We start from the raw sequence: 14,797 nt of genomic DNA, 5'->3' as shown, positions 1-14,797 counted from the left end.
TGGACTCTAGTTCTCAGTCTTACTAAACCTTGTTAGATCATAAGCAAATCACCTGAATTCTGTTAGAACTATTCTTCATTGTAAAATTAAGCTAAAAGAAAAAAATATTTCTTTTAAGAAGTCTTATAAATTCATAAATTTCAAACATTAAGCCAAGTAACAATCTAAGCAGGATAGGTAGAATCTCTTTACAAGTATCTGAAAGATAAAGCAGCTGGTTCTGTTGTTTTGGGGTTTAGAGCTTTTTTTTTTTTTTTTTTTTTTTTTTCTTGTAGGCAATAGGGCTTTCACATTTGACTTCACTAGGAACAATTGAAAGGTGGAATAGAACAATACAGAACAATGCAGTGAGTCGTGTTACAGTGGGAAAGTACTGGCTAAAAATTATCATTTGGAAAGCATAGAGGCACTTCTCACTTGTGATGTAAGAAATAGCCTTGAACAGATCATTTCTCTGTCTTTTCCCTCATGTTACTGCAAAAGTGGAATAATACTATTCACCTCTTATATAAAGTACTATGTGGAGGACAAGTGTGCTGTAAAAGCTAACAGCATGACAAAACCACCAAACAGAAATACAGGCAATGACATTGAAATACTTAGCTTTATCCAGTCTTTTTTTTTTTTTTTTTTCCCTTCTGTAATGACATATGGAATAATGACTACAAGATGTCTTGTTCACTAAGTTGACATTTCTGTATAAAGGGGCTGAAGGGTATCGTCAGACTTTTTCTTTTCCAAGTATTTCTGGAAGGATTTGATGGACAGATCACCGATGTTCACTTGAAATATTACAAAATACAGAAACTGTGAATACTGCATTTATGACTTCACCAAACCCCACAATATACTATCTGAAGGAGAGTTAGGACACTAAGTAGATGTGTTATTTTCCTAACTTCAGAACAATATTGTAAAATGCTTTCATGAAAAATAAGACTGCTATTTAATCAGGATTGCACTGAACATTCATATAGGTTTCCTAGGACACCTTCCAGCATTTTTTGCTTGCCAGGAAACAAGAATAATTTTCTGTACTTTCATTTTTAACTCTAAGGAAAGCTTAAGTGGATTTCCTTTCTTGTCTAAATGCACTTCAGTCAAAACTTTTGTAAAATGTTTCCCTTGTGGCATCAAATTCAAGATTTTGTACCTCTCCCATAAAGAGATACAAAACTTTGAATATAATATTCACAGTATAGAATAGAAAGAAAAAGTAGTATCTACCCTGAATATTTAGGCTCATTTTTTTTGAGCAATTTTGAAGAAACAATGAAACGGTTGCAGCTGGCACTCACAGGCAGATTGAAAGCTATCTTTACATTTATAAAGGACTGATCCATTTTACATAGATTTATATTCTGTTAACTCTTTCCAAACAGTACTTTTTGCTGATGCCATAAGGAAGGTTAGCCTAGATGGTCATGAGAAATTCTTCTAAACTATACAATCATGAAACAACAAAAATACAGTTCTGACTTTATGATCAGGTTTACTCAAAAGTAATTATGAATACTTTGTCTTAGCCAGACCTTCAGCAAGATAACAAAATAGTGAAAGGTACACTCTGGTCTGACTTTGATGTGGTTCCGTGCAGGACTGCACCAGATGATTTTTGCTATTGAATGAAAATATTGTTCTCAGTATCAAACTAAAGTATCTCAGTATCTGGAAGGAAAAAGAAAGGGAAACCTTTCTAATCAAAAATATGGGAAATGAAAAAGAAGAAAAGAAACCAAAAGAAGAAACCCCATTTAACATGGCATCTTCTCTTATGGTTAAAGCAGAAATGCATGAAATATGACCCCAAAACTTATTTTTTTCATTTGGCTTCTGCGAATAGCACATGGCTTGATTGCCCATAATTTCTGAGTTGTTTAAATCTGCTTTTTTAAAAAATAAATCTATTAAGATCTTTCCTGTATGTGTTATCTGTATTTGCCTGTTTGCATTTTATTGCCTCAGAGCTCTTGAATACAGAAGACAATTTGAACAAAATAGTGAAAAACATACATCAAAGAAAATCATACTACAGAAGGGTAGGAAATGTATTTCTGCACTAATTAAAAGGTTGCAAATTTTTTGGCATCAAAAAATCCACATTGATTTTCAATGTCATATTCTGACCGAGGATACAATGTTAGATTTATTTTACTCATTGGGGTTGAGAAAAGGTTGATATTCAGTCAAGTTAAATTGTCAAACTATTTCTACTTTTTAATAAATCACTTGAAATTTGGAAATAAATACCTTTGTCATTGAGTTAGAGAAAAAAAAAAAAAAAGAAAAAAAAAGACTACTTGATCATCTTAGTCCTATGGATAGCACCAATAATACACAATAAAACTAACCTAAAAATCAAAACGTTTTGTTCCAGGAATGTCAAAGTTGAATCTGTAACTGTGTAAACAGTACAAGTAAAAGCAAGACAGTAAAAGACAGTAAAAAGCAATCTAAAAAAAACTAAACCCCCCATCCATGCTCTTCTACCTCCTCCCCCAAGCGGCACAGGGGAGCGAGGAATGGGGGTTGCAGTCAGTCCCTAACACTTTGTCTCTGCTGCTCCTTCACGGTCACTCTCTGCCCCTGCTCCCCGTGGGGTCCCTCCCACGGGATGCCGTCCTTCCCGAACTGAGCCTGCGGGGGCTGCCCACAGGCAGCAGCTCTTCAAGAACTGCTCCCACACGGCTCCGTACCACGGGGTCCATCCCCCAGGAACAAACTGCTCCAGCACGGGTCCCCCACGGGCGGCAGCTCCCCCCAGACCCCCTGCTCCTGCGTGGCCTCCTCTCCACGGGCTGCAGCTCCGGCCCGGGGCCTGCTCCTGCGGGGGCTCTCCATGGGCCGCAGCCTCCTCCAGGCCACATCCACCTGCTCCACCGGGGGCTCCTCCACGGGCTGCAGCGTGGAGATCTGCTCCGTGTGGGACCCATGGGCTGCAGGGGGACAGCCTGCTCCACCAGGGGCCTCTCCACAGGCTGCAGGGGACTTCTGCTGTGTGCGTGGAGCACCTTCTGCCCTCCTGCTGCACTGACCTTGGAGTTTGCAAGGCTGGGTCACTGTCTCACTCCTTTCTCTCACACCTGCTTCACAGTGGGCTTTTCTGCATTCTTAGAAATGTGCTATTACAGAGACCCAACCAGTGTTGCTTACTGGCTTAGCTCCAGCCAGCAGCAGGTCCCCTTTGCAGCCAGCTGAAGCTGGCTCTGATCTGACATGGGGCAGCTCCTCTGTTCACAGTCATCCCCTTCATCAGCACTCCACCCCCCCACCCCTCACCCCCTCAAAAAGCCCTACAGCTGCCAAAACCTTGCCACATAAACCTAATACAAACTACTCCTAATATATGTCTGGGGACATAATGTGTTATAAATGACTGAGTCCCAAATAGGATTACAATCAAAGTTTACAATTTATGAAATGAATAGAGGCAAGCAAACAGCGCTGCGTGCGCCGGGAGTCTCTGCTCCACCAGGATGCACACCTGTTACGTAAGGCGGCTGGTTTTTATGCTCCTAGGGTAATACATATTCATTACTACTTCTAGAAGAGGCAGGGTTATTATAATTGGTTTCCCGAATCCGAAGTCCTCCCAGGTGTGCCTGCTTATCAGTCTCTGTTAGTTTCTCGGGGGCTGCTTGGACAGGGAGGCTCATATTCTTCCTCCTTATCTAGTGGTCTCTTGGCCGGCTGTCAGAAGTTACTGCACGTCCATGCAAAGTCAGCAGTTTTTCTCTGAAGAAATCCCTTTGTTCTCTTCTCGCCTAAACCCAAGCCTCAATGTTAACCCTTCAAACCCCTTAGTGGCACAAATTGCTGGACCATTCCTTACATAATGCAATTGAACTCTTCCTAAATTCACGAATATTTTGGCCTTTCTGCCTTGTTGTTACATTCAAGATTTGCCAACAAAAACAAAAATAATATCAATTCTTTCTTCATTTAAAGGACTGTTGTAGAGGAAAGGATAAATTTGGCTTAAGTGTTGCAGGAATCCATGAGAGCTTCTGGTTGTGAACTGAATTCATTTTTACCGGCAGCCTAAAAACTATCATATGTCTCTACTGCTTGTTTCTATAATCTCTAAATTGAAGCTCTGTGTGTTTAACAATATTTGTTATACAAGAGACAAAATATTTACAGATCAATAGCTGCATTCTTGAAGTTATGTCAACTTTGAATAATGCAGAGTTAAGACAAAAGTTTCTAGGTTTTATTCTTGGAATACATTGCCATAATACCTTAGCTGGACAAGCCTTCGTGCATATGTTATATATTATTGATTGATCATTGTGTCTAAAATGTTATCCTACTGTTATAAAACTTATGGTTTATTGCTTAAATTGGCCTATAAATGTAAACATGTCTGTGAAATTAATCTTAGGGTATTGTAATAAAAAGTATTTTCTTACCAAAATTTGGAATACAGTGAGAAATTCTCTTCATCCACAGTGCTGTAGAATTTCAGCCTAAGATATTCCAAATATGACAAATTATTTTAGAGTGGAGCTTTGTCCTCTCTCATCCCTATTGTTTTTGGAGTGATAAACAATTAATTGTAAACAATTGCTGAATAATCCAGTCCCTACTTAATTCTTCTGTTAAGTAATTTTCTTGCAACTTCTCCTCAATTATTTAAGGTAAAAAGCACTTTCAAGCTATGCACAGTGAGGGCAGGTACTTGCTCACTGACTGTTACTGAGCTGCAATAATTTTGCTCAGATGGTGGCCCTAACTCCTGCTAATTCCTGCTCCCACCAGAATAAGACTGTTGACTTCAGCAGATTCAAATGCTGCTCCCATTGCTCTTCTTATTGTTATCTCAAGGGGAAAGATATGTTTTTAACATGATTCATGGTGACAAAGAACATAAGGGAGTGAATTCAAACTGTATCCAGGAAAATCCCCAACTGTTTGACACTACATCATGTACCAAATAAATGGGTGTTCCAGTGATTTATTATTGCTTTTTCATTATTATTCCTTTGCTTGAGTCCTAAGGGACACGTTTTTTTAATGTGAACTTTTTTCTCTGTTCCAAACTTCTAGTACTTCCTACATGAAGAGAGAGAATTTAAAATTAAATTGGAAGTCATAGTCAATGTCAACACAACAGGCACAACTCAGTTAAGTTTGCTATTAAAATTTCTGACTGTAAATCAAGTATTTTGCTAAGTGAGATTTTATTGAAAATGAATCCTGCAAAGGAGTCACTAACTAGGGATGATGAGAGTCTGAATTTATTGACTTTATTTCCAAAGTTGAACCAGAACATAAAAAGTATAATTTTTCTTTATAAAACCTGTGCAACTAAGGTGTTGACGGTCCCACAGGCTTATGATACGACAAACTTAATCAAACTGATAATTAATTTAAGAGCCAGATTCTTCACTCAATTCATAATATAAATTAAGTGACTGCATGAATAGTCTCATTGAAACCCACAGGGGTTCTAGAGTAGGGAAGCACAGGTAACTTGTCAACATTATGACTGCCTGATTTCAGTGTTTCATCTAGAGCACATGTGGATTGCCACCAGCCAGCCTGGAAAATCAAAAATCTCCCTTCTCATTACCAAACTTCTGTGGTAATACTGTCACTGTATTATCTTGTGTTAAATGAGTTGGATGTGGGATCAGATATGTTAGTTATTTAGATCACTTTTAGCTATTTAAACTTCATTCATTTTCTTCACAAATGAAACTCCTCTGTGAGTACAGGGGAAAATTTTCCATTCCAGCTGCAATAATATCTGTAAAGACTTTAAATATGGCACGTGCAATCAGCAAATGAGCAGCTGCATTAAGAAAGAAGCATTTGTGAATATATCAGGATAGCTGAGAAATATAAATTGAGAAGTCTGTATAACTCTTAATTCTCATTTATTTTAGTTTATTTATTCAGCAAGAATAAAAATTCTGGTCATGCATGGACTAATTCCTGATCTCATCAAATTCTGAGAAACCAAAATAATTCCTTTTTTTTTTTTCCTTGATAGGGTGATGTAATTGGAAGCTGGGATTAATCCAGTCTTAGTATTGCTTTAGATATTTTTTTTTTCTTAGGATGGCAAGACTTTGCAGCCATTAGTAAATGAATGCAACAGCCCAGATACCCTAACAAATTATGCTGTTATTTCATATCAGCTGTGGTGATTTTTCATGAATATTCATATATATTCATAGTTCTCAGAATCTGCAAGGCTTAGCTTAGTGTGCAATAAAAGAGGGTTAAATAAAACTATAATACTCTGTATCCTGTCAGGATAAGATCGTGGCTATGCACAGTTATCAAACGTCTGCTGATGCACACTAAGTCATTACTTGCTCGTGTGTTTCAGTTGCTCTGGGAGTTATGTCTTCTGTTTTTGCTTCCTTCCTGAAGGCAACACAGTTAACTACATACTATATATGAAAAAATACTCTGAATTCCATTCCTTTTGTATGTACGAATGCTTCCAGGGAATGCTAAATATTAGAATGAACTTTCAGTGACTGTAGACACTACAGTAATACCTTTTTATGCTCCAAAGAATGGTCCCCAATTTTTATGCTTTGTCTTAATCAGCCCTCAGTTGTGCAGTCAGAAGGAATACTGCTACAACATTGATTTGTTACATTTTGCTCAAGTAAAATCAAACAATTCACTGAGATAATCCAATATTTGCCTCAGATGATGCCAAAATGATGAGACTGGTGTGTTCCATTTATCACAGATAAGAAGAGAGGAGTGTTCCTCTTCTCTGCAGAGATACGATTCAGGATGAATGGAAATAATACCTTTGCTCAAGTTAAAGTGTTGAAGGGACACATATGTGTATGTAGGGATGTGACATTAAGCTGATGAATATTTATAACTGTTCTTTTTTGTTCAAAAAAATATCTTCATGGAAGGTCATGCCTTTGAAATGTTACTTTGCAGTTTGAATGTGTTTTTAATTGGCTATGTAGTTTGCAGGGATTAAAAAAATATTTGGAAAATTTAATTCAAATTAAAAATGATAAAAACTACACTTTTTGTGGAGTTCTGCTGGTGTTTTCAAATTTAAATATTCTTGATATATAAATATAATACCAAAGCCAAATTGAAACAAGCTAATAAAGAGTGCAAAAATGTGAGCTCATTTTAGATTGTTCTGTTCAGATATTTCTGGTTTTGATTAAAGATGTTTCTGTTCTCCTCATTAAAACCCTAGCAAAGTAAGCTAAGAATTTCACATACTCAGCAGACTTGACTGATCCTACCTAGTCGAATTCAATCTATACCAGAGGTTTAGCCTACCAGACTGAAAGAATACTTTTTTGTCACTTCAAAGATACTATTACATCAGTAAATTTTCTGCCACCTCCCCATGTTTTTACAACTCTCTAAAACAGATCTGAAGATCATATAATTATTTCATGCACCTTTTATCATGACAGCGTTTCAGAGCAGGATTCTTCTTAGGTTTAGACTAATCTTGAAGTTAAGTAGTTCATCTTCACTTGGTACCTACATAGACAAAGAGGACACATTATCTGCGTAAGACTTCTGGTTCACATATGTACTCAGGAGCATACATATACATCAGGTCACTAGAGGCACATTCAGACGCCCTACATTATTTTTTCTCTAACAGACTGACAATCTGAAGTAGTGCAACTGACTAACTTAGACCAGATATCTAACTTCAGGGAAATAAACTAACTTCAGGGAAATAAACTTCCAAGAGCTAAGTCTGACTTTATGTATCTATTTTCAGTCAATAGCTATAAGCAGTAACAGATTCATAAATTTTGCCTTACAGGAATATAGGCAATAGGAATATAGGCAATTTTTCTGTTTAGTATTCCTCATGTATCTTTCCTCAAAGTTAGTTTCTATCTATATTAATTGATTCATACTCAGTCTTATATATAAATCAGCCACTCAGTTTTCTTATTTGGAATTATATTTACTGCTTGTCAGTGTAAGATCTTTTCTGGTGTCCAAATTGTGAGCCATTCTATTTGTTACATTTCTCCTCAGGAATAAAAAAACATGTTGAAAACGCATGAGTATCATCGGAGAATGCTGTCTTTTCTCATTTTGCCTCTTCGATATTAAGTGAAGTTAGGGTCAATTTGTGCCCAGCTTCAGATAGACACATGTTTGGGTTCTTGTACAGGTAGACATTTTTATATCTGCCAGCTCCAGTTCTCAGTGGCAGACCAAGACTCTGTCTGGAACAACATTCACTCTGATGTAGGAGCTCTGTTAGTCAGTGTCTGGTTGTTGATGCTTTTTTTTTTTTTTTTTTTTTTGCAATTTGGATTGTCCCAAGTGCTTAGGAGGAACCAGTGTGGTGGCAATTGATCACAACTTAGTTCTTAAAAGAGGCGGATTGAGAACAGCTAGTATTGCTAGCAAGATGTCACTAGGGAGCCACACTCTGACAAAGATGGAAAATACAAAATGTTGGAGCAAAGTTAGACATCCAGCTATATCGATGTCAGGAGAATTTTTCCAAATTTTATGTCAGGCTTAGATGTTACTCTGCTACCACAATAAGGAGCCACAGACCCCTTCTTTCCTTCCCCAATTTCTTCTGTCCCCATCTTCTCCTAGCCCTGTGTTGTAAATATAATCACTTTGCTCTCTGGAGCACAAGGACAAAGCAGCGCTGTCAGTCCCAGCTCCCACAGGGGAACTGTGCTACTTACCTTCAAGCAGCCATTAGCTGGAAACTTCAGAGTTCTCTCACCATGTACAAAATAAAAATTGTTTCCCTGAAAAATAAACAAATAAATAGTTTTGTCTATTTACTATGACTGGACAAAGTTGGCATCTTGATTTTAATACTATAGAATTGATATATATATTACTGCTTCAGTCAGACAATATTTTGAATACATTATGGTACTTACAGTAGTCAGTATACTTACATTTAGCCAGATATTAGTGAATTTTAACTAGAACTGGATCTAAATTAATATGTGAACCTTTACACATTACAAGGGAGACAATGCTAAGAAAAGAATTTTCAAACTTTAGAATACAAAGGCAAAAAACAAGTTCCCCATTGACCTCCAGTTTTTGCAGTGGAGTAAGCTGAGGTTGCCGATAATGTAAAGCCTGAAAGCTTCAGAATGTGAATCTGAACCTCGTGGCATATCTTTGGAGGGTTTTGTTACAGACACAGGAAGGAAAGAGGTTTGAAGAGTAGGCTTTGTCATGAGTAGGTGGGCTGGAAACATACTTTGTCCCCACTGCAAATGTGGAAACAGCATGTTTTTCACTTACATTGCTGTACTCCTTCCATTAATAAAAGGCATAAAAATCACAGTTTAAGTCTCTTTGTACCAGAAGAATATGTACAAAAGCAACAATTCTTGAGGTAGCGAGAGTTTAAGCACAGCAGAATAGGAATGTAGCACATCACATTGCAAGATTAATTACACTTTTCAGAGCACTTCCACCCATCATACAGTTTGCCAACAGATGGAGGTGAGGGACAGGTTACTTTTCATTTTGGTACCTCACAGTGGAGTACGTACAGCCAAGCAGCCTTCAGAGAGCTCTGAAGCATTGTACTCTGCAGTCATACCTGTGTGCTGGAGCACTACTCTGTGCCACCTCCATTTATAGTTTAATCATATTTAGTGGCACTGTCTAAAAAAAGTTTTTTGTTTGTTTGTTTGTTTGTTGTTTGTTTTTGTTTTTCCCCCACCCAGATAATTACCTCTAATTGATAGATTTGTACATAAGGAACTATAGGTTATTTGTTCTTCAGAATACAAAGATAAAAATAGCCTCTGTAGAAGTCTAAATGATTTTAATGTACATATGGTTAACAGACTCATGTAGTCAGAAAATATTTGCATATAATTATCTTACACATATACATGTGCACAGATAGAGGTGCAGAGAAAGTCAACCTGGATTTTCAAAAAGGTTTTTGCTATTTTGTCAGGCGATGAAGGAATGTGCTCCTCTCTTCAAGCCTCGTATTGGCTTCCAAAAAGGAAGAGAAGATCCATGGCTTTGCCATTTTTACTGACTCTATAGAAATCATTTGTCTACTCCCAACATCAGGTGGGGAATAGGGAATGACCGAACCTAATGTATTCGGTGTGGTCTGTAGAACAAGTCTAGGGAAAACATTATGTCCCTTCTTCATTCAGAAGAGCTTAAAAAGAGAAGGTGCTTCTTTTATTGGCTCCCCAGAGGTTTAACAAGGCTGTTCCACAAGGCTCCTGAGAGCTTAGATGGAGCAACACTTCTGGGATTAATGCCAGTAAGGCACTTACAATAGGGCCAGAGTACAAATACAGGGCTGTGTTCCTCCTGCCAGAGCAGAGTGAACCATTGCAACCTGTATGGCCAGCTCATCCAGCAATCCCTTTATAGAGAAACAAATGCTTGATTTTGAGTAAAAATATCTAAAGGGAACAGCAGTGAAATGCTCTCTTTTTGTGTGTGTGTGTTTTAGTGCAGTAACAAAGACTCTCCCCTACTTGAATTTTGTAATGTATTGTTTCTTATAAAATATCTGCATAATAATTCTTAACAACCCAAGAGTGAGTACCTCCTTCAAGATGAATTAGTATGAGAAGGAAGCAGCACAGAGTTGAAAATATTAAGCTGTATGGAGAGTAGTTAGCCTGATAGAAACTTCCGAGAAGAGAAGTTGTGTTCAGATTTTTTACATGTCATCTTCAGTTTTAATTTTGACTAATAAATTAAATGCTGATTTTTATTTTTTTTTTTTCCCTTAAGCCAACCAAACCTGGCTGTGTTCTTTTCACTTATTAAGATGAGAAAAGTCTTACGTCATTTTTCTGAGATTTTCTTTATCTTTTACCCAAAGAAGGAAAAACAAAAAATATGTTGTTATGTCAATTTTGGCCAAAAAATAATCCTCAGTCCTAGCAAATTTATCAGGTCCTGTACATGAATTTACTAGATATTACCATTCCATTAAAAAAACGTACATGTTAAGAAGCAAAGAGGACTATTTAGGTCCATTATAATTGTGTAGTGCTATTTAGGGTACCATAGATCCTTGGAGCAACAGTCCCTGGCAGAAGTGTCAGAGATCCCTGGGGAGATTCCAGCCCTCTGTAAAGTTTCCTGCAGGCTAGGTAACTAGGCCAGGATATTCTAGGGTATCCAGACATCTCCAGTTGGGTGCTTGAGTCCCACCCAAGACATCCTTATCTTTGTGAAGACCATTTAAGAGATGAAGGTTCAGCTTTGCTAGACCAATAAAATAGATGCTAAATTAAATCTATATATTGACATTGGTACATAACCTTAATATTTGGGTTGGAAGAACTGCTGAATCTATAGTGTTTATCACATTTCATAGTAAGCTAAAAAGGTTCATTAAGAATGAACATAAGTGCTAATTTTGCTTTAAAGGAAAGCAGTGCCAGCAGAAGATCAAGATTTGTGGTCTTTTCTTGTATTTAGGCTTCTAAGTTTTACCTTTCAAAAGAGAGGTCAGAGCTACTCTGCTTTGACCAAAAAGAGTGAGGACATTCTCCCTTGTATTCAGTAAATCACTGGGTATCTCATTTACTCGGGATGAATTTTCATACTTCAGGATGGTTTGCATACTCTCATGGGTTTCATGGTTCTTTAGCCTAAAGAGGATGCAAACTTGTGTTTTCTAACTACCTGAGGCATATGCAGCTGTTTCACAATAAAAGTGCCATTTATTCTGGTAATTCTGCTTTGCAAAAAGAAGCTGAGGTTTACCAGGCTGAGAGCACAAGCATCTGGCAATAACAAATAGCAAGACATGGATTCTAGCTTTTGTCATGAGGGCTACTCTGCTTTTTCTCCCCATATGCTATGCATAAGCAGTCTTTCAAATAGGGATCATAAGCCATAATTCCTTGGTCAGATTTTAAATTACCACACATTGCATTGGCAGGGTTTCTGCTCTGGGCACAGAATGTGTCATAGGATAATTTATTGGAGAATTTAATTGACTGGCCTTAAATTGACTTTAATAATTTTTAGGACTTCCTTTTAAAACTGTCGAGCATTTTTTATTTGGGCTTTTTGTCACATTAATAAATTCTAAAGATAGTCTTAATCTTATGTTGGATTCTACCATAGTATTTCATTTATTATTTCTTTCAAGATTAAAATAGAATAAAGAGTAAATGGACACAAACACATGGTGAAAATTAGACTGTTAATTGGTTTATATGACTCCTAGAAATACTGTAGAATATTGACTCTTAATGAGTTTTGAGGTGTAATTAGTTTTAATTGATGTTAGCTGCTATATATTTGCAGAAGTATAAAAAGATGGATAAAGATATACCACAGCTACAATACACCGCTTCTGAATTAAATTATGATGGTTAAACAAATATATTTTTCATTTTATATTTTACGTAATATGTATAAATATATATGGATATATTCTTAAATAATATATTGATTTATTATCATGTATTTTATATATTATTTTATTTCTCACTATAAGGGACCAATCTTTAGTCTATAATTCACACTTACTACCTTATCAAATTTCATCCATAAGTCAAGCTCATGAAGTTTTATCTTCATAACAAATGTTTATGGGACAATGTGACAGAGTTAACAAAACAATAAAATGTTTAAGTTAAAGTTATTTTTATGCCCATATAATTTTGTAAGAGTTTTATTTTTGACTTTATGGAACAATCAAGATATTTTAATTCTGTATGTTGTTTTTAAATATACTGTGTACTTGTAACTCTTTCTAACCACCTACTTAAGTTAACCACTCCCTCTGTGTTTGGAAAATTGTCCTCTGTACAAAAGCAGAAGTTAAGCTTAGTTTGGGTTTCCTTTGCTGGATCTTCTACACCTATAAACAAAGCTTTGTTCTGACTGCAGGTGATGGCACTGTTAGTGATGCCTGTACGTAACAGGATAAAACTTAACAGCATTGAAGTTTTCACTAAATTTAAGTTTCTGTGTTTGATCCTGCTTCATTAGAAAATCAGAACTGAGCACAAAGTGAGAAGACAGGAGAATCTTCTTAGTGACTTATGATGGCAATTGGGAGAAGGGGTGTAAAGAAGTATTTCCAGGGCAGTACTCTGAATTCACCTGTTCCCTCCTTAAAGAACACTTAAATGTTGTTTACGTGATTAAAGTTATGTCATGCCCTTAGCAGGCAGTATGATGCTGAGCAAATGTCCAGATTTGTGGTCCTCGAACCTCTCACTTGGATGTTACATGATTCCTAGTATTGGAGGAAAAAGAAATCCTATATTGTATTAATTCTTCTAGTGAACTAGAATCATAGAATATCCCGAGTTGGAAGGGACCCACATCGAGTCTAACTCCTGGCTCCACACAGGTCTACCCAAAAATCAGAATTCAGACCATATGACAACAGCACAGTCCAAATGCTTCTTAAACTCCGACAGGCTTGGTGCTGTGACTACATCTCTGGGGAGCCTGTTCCAGAACTAATGCAGTTCTTCCTCTTTTCCGCATTAAATGGTGAATCAGATGTTGTTAATCAGCCAAGTATTGCTGACTTCCACTTAGCACTGCCAATTAACTCTAAGTGTAGATGCGATTTGTATTTTAGACCATTGTAATGTTTCCCTTCTTTAAGAGGGCTTCATTCCTAGTACTGCTATCTTTCGACAGCTGTGCTGAAGAATTACTGTGAGTCTTAAGCACTTGGACATATGCGCTTTCCCTCTTTATTCATATCATTTGGGCTCAACAAAAGCAGAACCAAATGCTGTTTATATCATCTGAGGATCACAGACAGTTTTGTCTTGAATCCTAAATAAAATTAATAAGGAAATACCAGAAATCTGTAAGTATGCTTTCACTTCCTTTTTTATGCTTGCACTTCCTGGAAGAAGAGCATCTCATAAGGGAATTCAGGTGTCCAGCCTAAAAAACCATCGTCAGTGGAGGGTGTTCTTTTGAAATTAATGCTCTCAAATTCGAAGTACAGATTTCCATAAAGAATGCTGACTACAGCAGACTAATGCATCACAAAAAATAATCCCAATAAATGATTATATATGTACGTGTATATTCACATACAAGATTTTCTTTCTTAACTCTGTCAAAATTTGTGTGGAACAAGTGTATTAGAAATCTTGCTCCTTTGCATGTATTTCTAACTTCAGATGAATTATTACCACTTTTTTTTTAAATATGTTTTTTGTTTAGGTGTGTTCCTTTCCAAGGAAATAAATTTGTATCCACAACCAATCTTGAAAAAAGACACCTGAATAAAGTAGATAACTGTAATTTAAATGAATAAGGATGACATTTTACGAGTCTTAGAAACTTAAGGAGAATGAGGATTAAATTTGATATAACTTCATAGAATCACAGAATGGTTGAGGTTGGAAGGGACCTCCAGAGATCATCTAGTCTAACCCCCCTGCTTAAGCAGGGTCACCTAGAGCATATTACACAGGATCACATCTGGAAGGGTTTTGAATATTGAATATCTCCAAAGAAGAGACTCCACAACCTCTCTGGGAAGCCTGTTCCACTGCTCTGTCACCCTCACTGTGAAGTTCTTCCTCATATGGCGACGAAATCTCCTGTGGTTCAATTTATACCCATTACCCCTTGTCCTATCACTGGCCACCACTGAGAGGAGTCTGACCCCATCCACTTTAAGTTGTCCCCTCAGATTGATAAGATCCCCTCTCAATCTCTTCTTCTCTAGGCTAAACAGGCCCAGCTTGCTTAGTCTTTCCTCGTAAGAGAGATGCTCCAATCCCTTTATCGTATTTGTGGCTCTATGCTGGACCCTCTCTAGAAGTTCTACATCCCTCATTTCTTGGCT

General features: G+C 37.0%; 1 long non-coding RNA gene across 1 annotated transcript; it reads right to left on the bottom strand.

The window, feature by feature from the left end:
• Positions 1–2,563: 2,563 nt before the first annotated feature.
• LOC125179934 (uncharacterized) lies at positions 2,564–8,749 on the bottom strand. The gene is made up of 3 exons (XR_007158014.2): positions 8,682–8,749; positions 7,407–7,491; positions 2,564–4,469 (listed from the first exon to the last, which is right to left on the bottom strand). It is a non-coding gene; the product is annotated as an uncharacterized lncRNA (long non-coding RNA).
• Between the last annotated feature and the right edge of the window lie 6,048 nt (positions 8,750–14,797).

This window comes from Anser cygnoides, chromosome 3, assembly GCF_040182565.1.
Source record: "Anser cygnoides isolate HZ-2024a breed goose chromosome 3, Taihu_goose_T2T_genome, whole genome shotgun sequence".
NCBI lineage: Eukaryota > Metazoa > Chordata > Aves > Anseriformes > Anatidae > Anser > Anser cygnoides.
This window is presented reverse-complemented; position numbering and strand designations above follow the sequence as displayed.